Here is a 9,199-nt window from a genome sequence, read left to right as displayed (position 1 = left end):
AAAAAGAGTCTGTTAATTAAACACGGAGGAGCGATCAATCCACAAAGCTACTGCACAAGCTTCACGTGCTGCTGGGAAAGTCAGCCAAACACAGAGCGCCCCAGCTGTCAGATGTGTCCACAGGGTCCAGCATGGGGGCCAGGAGCCAGATCCTACTCTGATCTTCCATCCCCACCTCTCCACTGCCTCAGGCTCCAGATGAGGGCCACCGAGCCCCGCCCAGCTGGAACTACCAGGGGATATAGCCAGAGGCCCAGCCACAAGGCATTCTCTGACCCACCCACAGTGAGAACCCGGCTTATTTAAACATAGGGAATGGGACTCCTTCCTTTGCGTGCTCTCAACTGCCCTGCTTGTGCCATTGCTCATCCAGTGTACTTTAAGAATTTGAGCGAGGCAGCCCGTGGGACCGGCCAAGTGTTGGGAGACCGGGAAGCGACAGTGGGAGACACAACACCTGGGTTCCAGCCTTAACTCTGCTGGAGAAGCTCCCAGGATCACTGAGAAGCAAGTGATCGAGGTCTGGGAGCCGCCACCCGCCATCCCACCCACCCCTCTCCCACACACGCATAGATGCCCCCTCCTGTTTTCCATACTTGCTGTGGAACATCTCATCTCGGGAAGCAGGTCCCCTTTCTTCAGGACACACGGGGAGCAAAGCGGAGAGTATGGGACGGGAGTCGCTGGAACTTGGGACCCACGGTGGCAGATGCAGAGGCACAGAAGCGGCGGGCGGCAGGTCTGGGGCTGCGCTCCCGAACTGCCTGCAACTGCACTTGCAGAGCAAGACTCCCCAGTGAATGCAGGAGAAGGAGCAGCGCGGCCTCTCAGGACCCTCTCTGATCAGTAAATGAACTTCCGTTCCCAACTCCGAGCCACTTGGAAAGGCACGCGCATGCGCACGTTCTTCCGCATGCACACGCACAGGCGTTCAGAGCAGGAAAACGTTAGAGCACCGGGTGACTCTGGGAAATGGAGTCCAGGCCAGGGCATTCCTGGATAGACTTACTGGCCCTCTCCTAGGACTTCAGTGTGGGGTGGGCGGAGACAGGCTGGGAACCAGAGGGTGTTTGCTTTTGTTTACATCCCTCCTTCCCTTCCTTCCCACCCCAGATCTCAAGGGTCAGCTGCTGTTCTTCCTTTCTTGAACAAAATCTTAAGAAGTGACAGCCACTGCTGCTGAGTCCCAAATCCCGTTTCCCTCACACACGCTGTTTCCCTCAGAAAAATCCTACTGGTTGCTTTATTCCTGGACAGCTTCTCTCAAGTAATGAATGACAAGGATTTCAATGTAACTCTTAGCACAGGTGTACACAGCATAGTTTAACATCTAGATTTGAGGATACAATTTTTATTTGTGTCTTTTATTTGTGGTTCTTTTCAAAGCATTTTACACCACCCTCTAATTCACCAAGTACAAAAAAAAAAAAAAAAAAAAAAAGAGAGAGAGAGAGAGAGAACTGGATACAGGACTAACATTGCCAAGTATCTTCTAGGGGCCAGATTACCAGAGTAAATGCCTTACTTTGTATCAGTTATACCTTAGGTTAATTCTGGAGACAGTATTCTCAATTTACAAAGAGAAAGCTGAGGTGGAAAGAGATTCGAATTAAATTTGCCCATGGAAGTATGGTAAAAAAAGTCTAGGTTAAAGGCCAACCAAAGTGAAATATTGGTTTAAGAAATCTTTCGGGACCAGCACTGTGGCATAGTGGGCTAAGCCTCCTCCTTCAGCACCGACATTCTATATGGGGGCTGGTTCAAGTCCCTGCTGCTCCACTTCCAATCCAGCTTTCTGGTCTAGCCTGGGAAAGCAGTAGAAGATGGCCCAAATGCCTGGGACCCTGCATCCACATCGGAGACCCAGAATTTCCTGGCTCCTGGCTTTGGATCAGCTTAACTATGGCTATTGCAGCCGTTTGGGGAGTGAACAAGTGGATGGAAGACTTCTCTCTCTCTCTCTGCCTCTGCCTCTCTGTAACTCTGCCTTTCAAATAAAAAAAAAATCTTCTTTAAAAAAAGAAATATTTCTTTTATCTTGGGGCCCAGTTTCTAAAACCCAGATTTCTCATCTCTAAAATAAAAAGTGAGGAAGAGGAAGAGTATCTACAATCGTAATCTTCACTGTAGAGAAACACATAGGATTATAACTTCTCTAAAAAAGAAAGGAGATTCAAAGTTGCTATTGCTATATGGTTATTTTTCTCATGTTTAATATCAAGATAGCATATAAATATTATGCATTCTTAGGTATATGTGTGGTGTTTGATTTTTAAGATTTTAAGTAGAAATGTAAATGGAAGCAGGATGACATGGAGTTCTATTTGTGATTACTTCTGTCAATTATAATTCATGGGATTAGAATTGCTGGATGAGGAATGCTTAAATGTATCCATTCATTTCACACTAATGTTTATTATGTCAGGCAATATTCTTTGTGTAGACTGCTTTTTCTTGCCATATTGAAAATTCAGGAGGGCAAGAAACATGTGCTTTGACATTAAAACTCAGCATCTTTATAGAATCATTCTTTTAGTTGAATGAATAAATGAGGCTATAAAAATTAAACAAATACAATTTCTGATCCCCAAGAACTACATAGTTGAAGAGACAATGAAACAGATACCTATTTGATGACTGCCACAATTAGATGAATGTATAATTTGTTGCTCAGAGACAACTTTGATAATAAAAGAGACATATTAATAACGACACAGGGCTGAAATGTATAAACAGAAACCATCCAGGGCCAAGCAGGTTAAATGTTCACCCTAGCTTTGTAAGGCTTTCCATTCACTATTTAGTAAGCATTTACTGAGCATTCTTTTGTGTGGTGTGTTGAAAGAACTACCAGCCACATGATTTTCCTAGATATTGGAGTAAGAGAACCTGAGCAATCAGAAAAGGTTGGGATGAACTAAGAGGCTTTTGACACAAAGGAAAGAAAAACAAAAAGCAGAGAGGTCAATTAAAAAGTATACCAAAGGTAATTTAGTAGGACCTGAACCAAGGTTTGGTGGTAGTGGGAATGAAGAACAGGCAACAGATTACAGGGAGATCCAAAAGGCAGAAACAACAGGATTTCAGTGGTAGATGAGGCAGGAGGCAACTCATGTGTAAACCTTCATTTGGATTTTATTATTTAATGGACAAGGTGTTCTCAGTACATTCATGTTCATCAGTAATAAAAGGCTACCTCCAACTGACTTATAAACTTCCCCTAAATCCAATCTCATGGGTAGCTACTTATCTATAAGCCTTATGTTGATCATTAAGCCAACTATTTTTAACTGCTACAATCTACAATGGTCCTCATTATGATGCAGTTACTTAGAAACTAGAACACATAATCCATGTCTATAAGAAAGGTCTAAATAAAAAAGTAAAATTCAGGGGCTGGTGCTGTGGCACAGCAGGTTAACTCCCAGGCGTGAAGTGCTGGCATCTCATATGGGCTTCTGTTTGAGACCCTGCTGCTCCACATTCAATCCAGCTCTCTGGTATGGCCTGGGAAATCAGTAGAAGATACTTGGTCCCCCGCACCCACATGGGAGACCCGGAGGAAGCACCTGGCTGCTGGCTTCAAATCAGCACACCTGTGGCCATTGTGGCCAATTGGGGAGTGAACCATCAGATGAAAGACCTTTCTCTCTGTGTAACTCTGATTTTCAAATAAATAAATGAATGAATAAATACACCCACAAAATCATATAATTCAAAGCTAAATTTGGAATACCTCGTTAATTCACAATTTATATATTTACCAACCTTAGCAACTAAAGCAGAATTAAGCAGAAAAGAAGTAAAAAAAATTTTCCCTGGGGAGGGGCCAGCACTATGGCATAGTGGGTAAAGCTGCCACCTGCAGTGCCAGCATCCCATATGGGCATCGGTTCAAGTCCTGGCTGCTCCACTTTTGATCCAGCTCCCTGCTATGGCCTGGGAAAGCAGTAGAAGATGACCCAAGGCCTTGGGCCACTGTACCCATGTGGGAGACCTGGAAGAGGCTCCTGGCTCCTGGCTTCAGATTGACACAGCTCCGGCCATTGCAGCCAATTGGGAATGAACCAACAGATGGAGGACCTTTCCCTCTCTTTCTTCCTCTCCTTCTCTCTCTGTGTAACTACTTCAAATAAATAAACAAATCTTTAAAAAAACAATTTCCTGGAATAACCAAAATACACATTATAAAGTCCATGTAAGGTGTCTAGCCACTGGCTCACCATCATGACTCATAAAAACTCACTCTGTCCTGGCTACTCTGATACAAGTGGATGGACACAAAGCAGGAAATAAAGCAATAGGTTTGAGCAGTGAATAAATGGAAAGGGCTCCAACAACAATGCTGCAGAGCTCTGTGGCTCCTAACTGAATGTGATATGCAGGCAGGCATCTCCTTAATTTCTGCCATGCTCTCAGTTTTCATAGGACCATAGAACTGAGCACGACAATCAGAGCTTTCAAGGCCAAGATCAACAATTCACTTAGTGATAGTGGAGCACTGTTTCTTTGCTTCATGAGTACAACTAAACTTCCATACTTGATATGTCATCCCATTTGGATCCATTGGAACTGGAGAGCATATGCGGTCAGAGGGAGTAGAGGAGCAGGGTGTGTGAGGGTCTCATGGTGATGGTAGCTGTGCAGAGGGAGGGGTGGAGGAGGAGGAGAAGAGCAAGAGCCCCTAGCACTGTGGGAACGAGGAGCAGAGGATGAATGGAGACGGGTGACTTGTCTGTATTATGCCTGGTACTCTCCTGGGTATAATTGATGCAACACGAATAATGTGAATATCATGATTACCCTAAAGGCAATTTCAGTCCTGGTGGATGGATGACAAGGACATAGATAATTAAAAACAATGTGAGAAAAGTTGTAGGTGCACAATACAATCACCTACATCATTTGTGGATGCCATGCCCATCAGGCAGAATCCACCAGGTTAAGGTCAGATCTCAGGGCTGGCATTGTGGTGTAGAGGGTAAAGCCACCCCCAGCAGTGCCAGCATCCCATATGGACACTGGTTCAATTCCCAGCTGCTCCACTTCTGATCCAGCTCTCTGCTGTGGACTGGGAAAGCAGATGGCACCAGTCCTTGTGCCCCTGCACCCTCATGGGATGACCTGAAGGAACCTCCTGGCTCCTGGGTTCTGAGCAGTGCAGCTCTGGCTATAGCAGCCACCAATTGTGAAGTGAACCAGTGTAAAGAAGACCCCTTCTCTCTCTGCCTCTATCTCTGACTTTCAAATAAATAAATAAATAAATATATATTTTTTTAAAAAAGGGTCAGATCTCAGAGGTAGCAGAGCCCAGAAATGACACCATTGTATGAAATGAAAATAGGCAGATGGTAGGTAGAAGCTTGGTAACTGAAGCTGGGATCAGCACATGGATCTTGACTGGCAGGCTGTCAAACCAATCATTAACCTGGACAAGGCTGGGATCTCCCAACTTCTATCCTAGTGTCCATGTCTTTGCAGAGAGGCATAACCAAGAAAGAGAAAATCATCTCTGGCTTTGGCTGAGGGGACTGTGGGAGCTCCCAACATTTGAAGCCAGAATCTTTTTAACCCTGAGATTCCCTCTTTCATAGGAAGGCTCTTTTCTGGCCTTGTCTTCTTAGCATAAACCTCTCAAGCCACCAGACCTCCCATAGCCCCACATCACAGGGCACATGTGAATGTGAATGGCTGAATGAACAGAATCTTGAGGTATCATGTAAATGGAAGACTCATGAATCTATTCTCACCTTATGGGTGTACTTGAAGGGGCAAAAACTGAGGCAGAGGACTTTGGTCATGCTCAACCATAGAGTCCTCCTTACAAAGCAAAAAAATAAATAGAAAATCCTGTTCACACTTCAGAAGTGCCCAGTCTCCCACCCCTGAGTACATGCTCTAGCAACGACAAATCCCCTAAGGCCAGAGTTGGGCAGGCACTGTCTTGACAGTGTAGAAAACATTTGGGGAGGGAAAGCCCTGCCCCTCTAGAGCCCATTGGTCAAAGGATCCAGCAGAAGACTCAGAGGCTTGCCGCATCACACATCTGCCCACAGAGTAGGATGCTCACAGAAGGCCTGAAGACGTGTTGTGAGCTGTGGCCTCGTGGTACTGGCTGCCACTGTTGACACATCAGAGATGACTGGTGGCAGTGGTTTGAGCTAATCCTGCCTCTGCCTGGCCAGCACTGCCGTATGCATGGAGCGAGTCTGCTCCTGGACTGCCTGATGAGGCCAAGGGATGTGTGTAGACCTACAGTCAGAAGAAGTATGAAGCACTGGCCTCAAGGTTGGAAAGTTGCCATAGCAACAATATTTTCAGAAGGTGATGTGGCAGGGGTAGCCCTGCAAGGCAGTGTGGCCTCCTGACTGCATGCCCTTCCCCTTATGCTCCTCTGAACTTAGATGAGCCTGAGTTGAGTGCAGCAACCTGGGTGGGTGATGCTGAGAGACCACCAGATGAGATTCTGGTTAATGTATGCAGGTTGTGGGTCATAATGACAACCGTATGTGCAATGTTGGGTGCTGTCCCATGTGTTTACGCACATGCCTAATATGAATGGGGGTCAGACAAAGGGAGAGTGGGCCATGGGATTTTCAAGAAGGACTTTGGTGATTGAAGATGAAAAGCTCATTAACAATTCTTCCTCAAAGATGCTAAAAATAATCAGATATCTAGATCATAGAACTTGGATAAATGTTCTCTCTCCAACTTGAATTTCCTTTCCTTTCCTTTCCTTTCCTTTCCTTTCCTTTCCTTTCCTTTCCTTTCCTTTCCTTTCCTTTCCTTTCCTTTCCTTTCCTTTCTCTTTTTTATTTGACAGGTAGAGTTATAGACAGTGAGAGAGAGAGAGACAGAGAGAAAGGTCATCCTTCTGTTGGTTCACTCCCTAAATGGCCACAATGGCCGGACCTGCACCAATCTGAAGCCAGGAGCCAGGTGCTTCTTCCTGGTCTCCCATGCAGGTTCAGGGCCCAAGCACTTGGGCCATCCTCCACTGCTTTCCTGGGCCACAGCAGAGCTGAACTGGAAGGGGAGCAGCTGGGACTAGAACCTGGTGCCCATAAGGGATGCCAGCACTGCAGACAGAGGATTAACCAAGTGAGCCATGGTGCCAGCCCATCCAACTTGAAATTTCTAAAGAAGACTTCACTTAAATGTGTTTAGCATTGATGTTTTCAGAAAGGAAATACAAAGAGCTACCCTTTTTCTTTGACTTAGCTGAACTTAGTTGTGGGAAGGAAGGGGAATGTGGAACCCAGTGTCTGGTGATGTCTCAAGACCTAAGCTCCTAATGGCTACTCCCATGATTTCCTACAACTTTTATATTGGGGTGAAATCAGGTGAGAAACTCTAGTGTGCAAGCAAAGCACTCTGACAATCAATATGCTGTCCACAGTAGAGACTAGGATACCTGAGGAGTCAATATAATAATTTTTCAGCATGGTGATTGCCTTAGAGCCATGAGCTTCAGCCCCCGGGTGTAAGAAATTCCCAACTTTTGGTCCCCCAAATCCAGAGAGGATTCCATACAGCTCATGACAAGAAAAGCTTTGACCAAACATGTGAAGCCCTTTTTGCATTCTTGATAGGATTTCTCAGGATCAAGGTTGTAAGCATTTTGACCTTGAGATTTCTAGCTGGACCCTTGGATATGTCAAAGGATATGCATCTCATCTTATAGAGGCAATAGCTACTTAGTCTATTTGGATTTTATATAAAGTTCTATTATACAAAATCATGCTAAATGTTGTTATATTAACATGGATATGTTATTGATATAAATGTCATAGAAATTATATAAAAGTGGGGCTGGCACTGTGGCATAGCAGGTGAAGCCACTGCCTGCAGTGCCGGCATCCCATATGGGCACAGCTTTGAGTTCCAGCTGCTCCACTTCTGGTCCAGCTCTCTGCTATTGCCTGGGAAAGCAGTAGAAGATAGTCCACCCATCTTGCCACGAGACCCCTCTGGGACACATATATGTGAATAATCATGACATTCAACAAGTGTTACTAGCAGGCTGGATCTAACAAATGTCCCTTTAGCAGAAGTAGGGAACATCCATAGTGTAGGCCATAAAAAGCCCGTGAAATCACCTGGTCTGACCCTGCTATGGAAACTGAAATGGGATTTGAAATCCAATAAACTATAGCAGGCTAAATCTTTATTTATTTATTTATTTGAAAGGCAGAGGGAGGGAGAGAGAGCAAGAGAGAGAGAGAAAGAGAGAGAGAGAGAGAGAGAGAGAGAGAGAGAGAGGTCTTCCATCCACTGTTTTACTCCCCACATGGCCACAATGGTAGGAGCTGGGCCAATCCAACGTCAGAATCCAGGAGCTTCTTTTGGGTCTCCTGAGCAGGTGCAGGCGCCCAGGGATTTGGATCATCTTTTACTGCTTTCCCAGGCCATAGCAGAGAGCTGAGTCAGAAGTGGAGCAGCCAAGACTTGAACCAGTGACCATATGGGATGTTAGCACTTCAGGCAGCGGCTTTAGCCACTACACCACAGTGCTGGCCCCTGGGCTAAATCTTACATTGATAATTTGGTATGGCCTGTGAATAATGGTATAGATATACAGATGGCCCTTGGAAGAAATGTCCTTTGCTTTAGAAACTACAGACTAGAAACAATCATGGGTGGAAACAGTTTCACAGACAAGAATCACATGCTGAATATGCACCAGTAACTCCCCAGGAAACTTGGGAAGGAGTAGCATTGCTACAAGGTATCTTAGCGCAGAATGCTAAACTCAAAGCCCTCACCCATGCCTATGTCTAGGAGAAAGTAAGAGTCACAATTCACACTGACTTGAGTTAGGAAAGAGGGATGTTGATGGTCTGAATATTGATTAAAGACATATTTTGGGCCTTCCCTGGTTTCAAGATGGAAAAGGTATACAGAAATCTGTGTTACCCAAACTTTCTTTGTAGCTAGTCCATATCTCTGTTCCATTCATATGAAAACTAGCTATTCATCTTTGTTCTATAGATAAGACTGGAGAGTGTGATTTTGCACATTAAACACTGGCAAAGTGTTTTCAACATGTCTTAAAATGCTATGTCTAGACCAACTCTAAGGTTTTTTTTAATATAAAGATTTATTCATTTACATGCAAAACAGAGTTGTGGGGGGGCAGAAATATCTTCCACCTGCTGGTTTATTCCCCAAATGCCTGCAACAGCCAGAGCTGGGCTGA

Source organism: Lepus europaeus, unplaced genomic scaffold (genome assembly GCF_033115175.1).
Source record: "Lepus europaeus isolate LE1 unplaced genomic scaffold, mLepTim1.pri SCAFFOLD_3_1, whole genome shotgun sequence".
In the NCBI taxonomy this organism is placed as follows: Eukaryota; Metazoa; Chordata; class Mammalia; order Lagomorpha; family Leporidae; genus Lepus; species Lepus europaeus.
Note: the sequence above shows the minus strand (reverse complement) of the source record.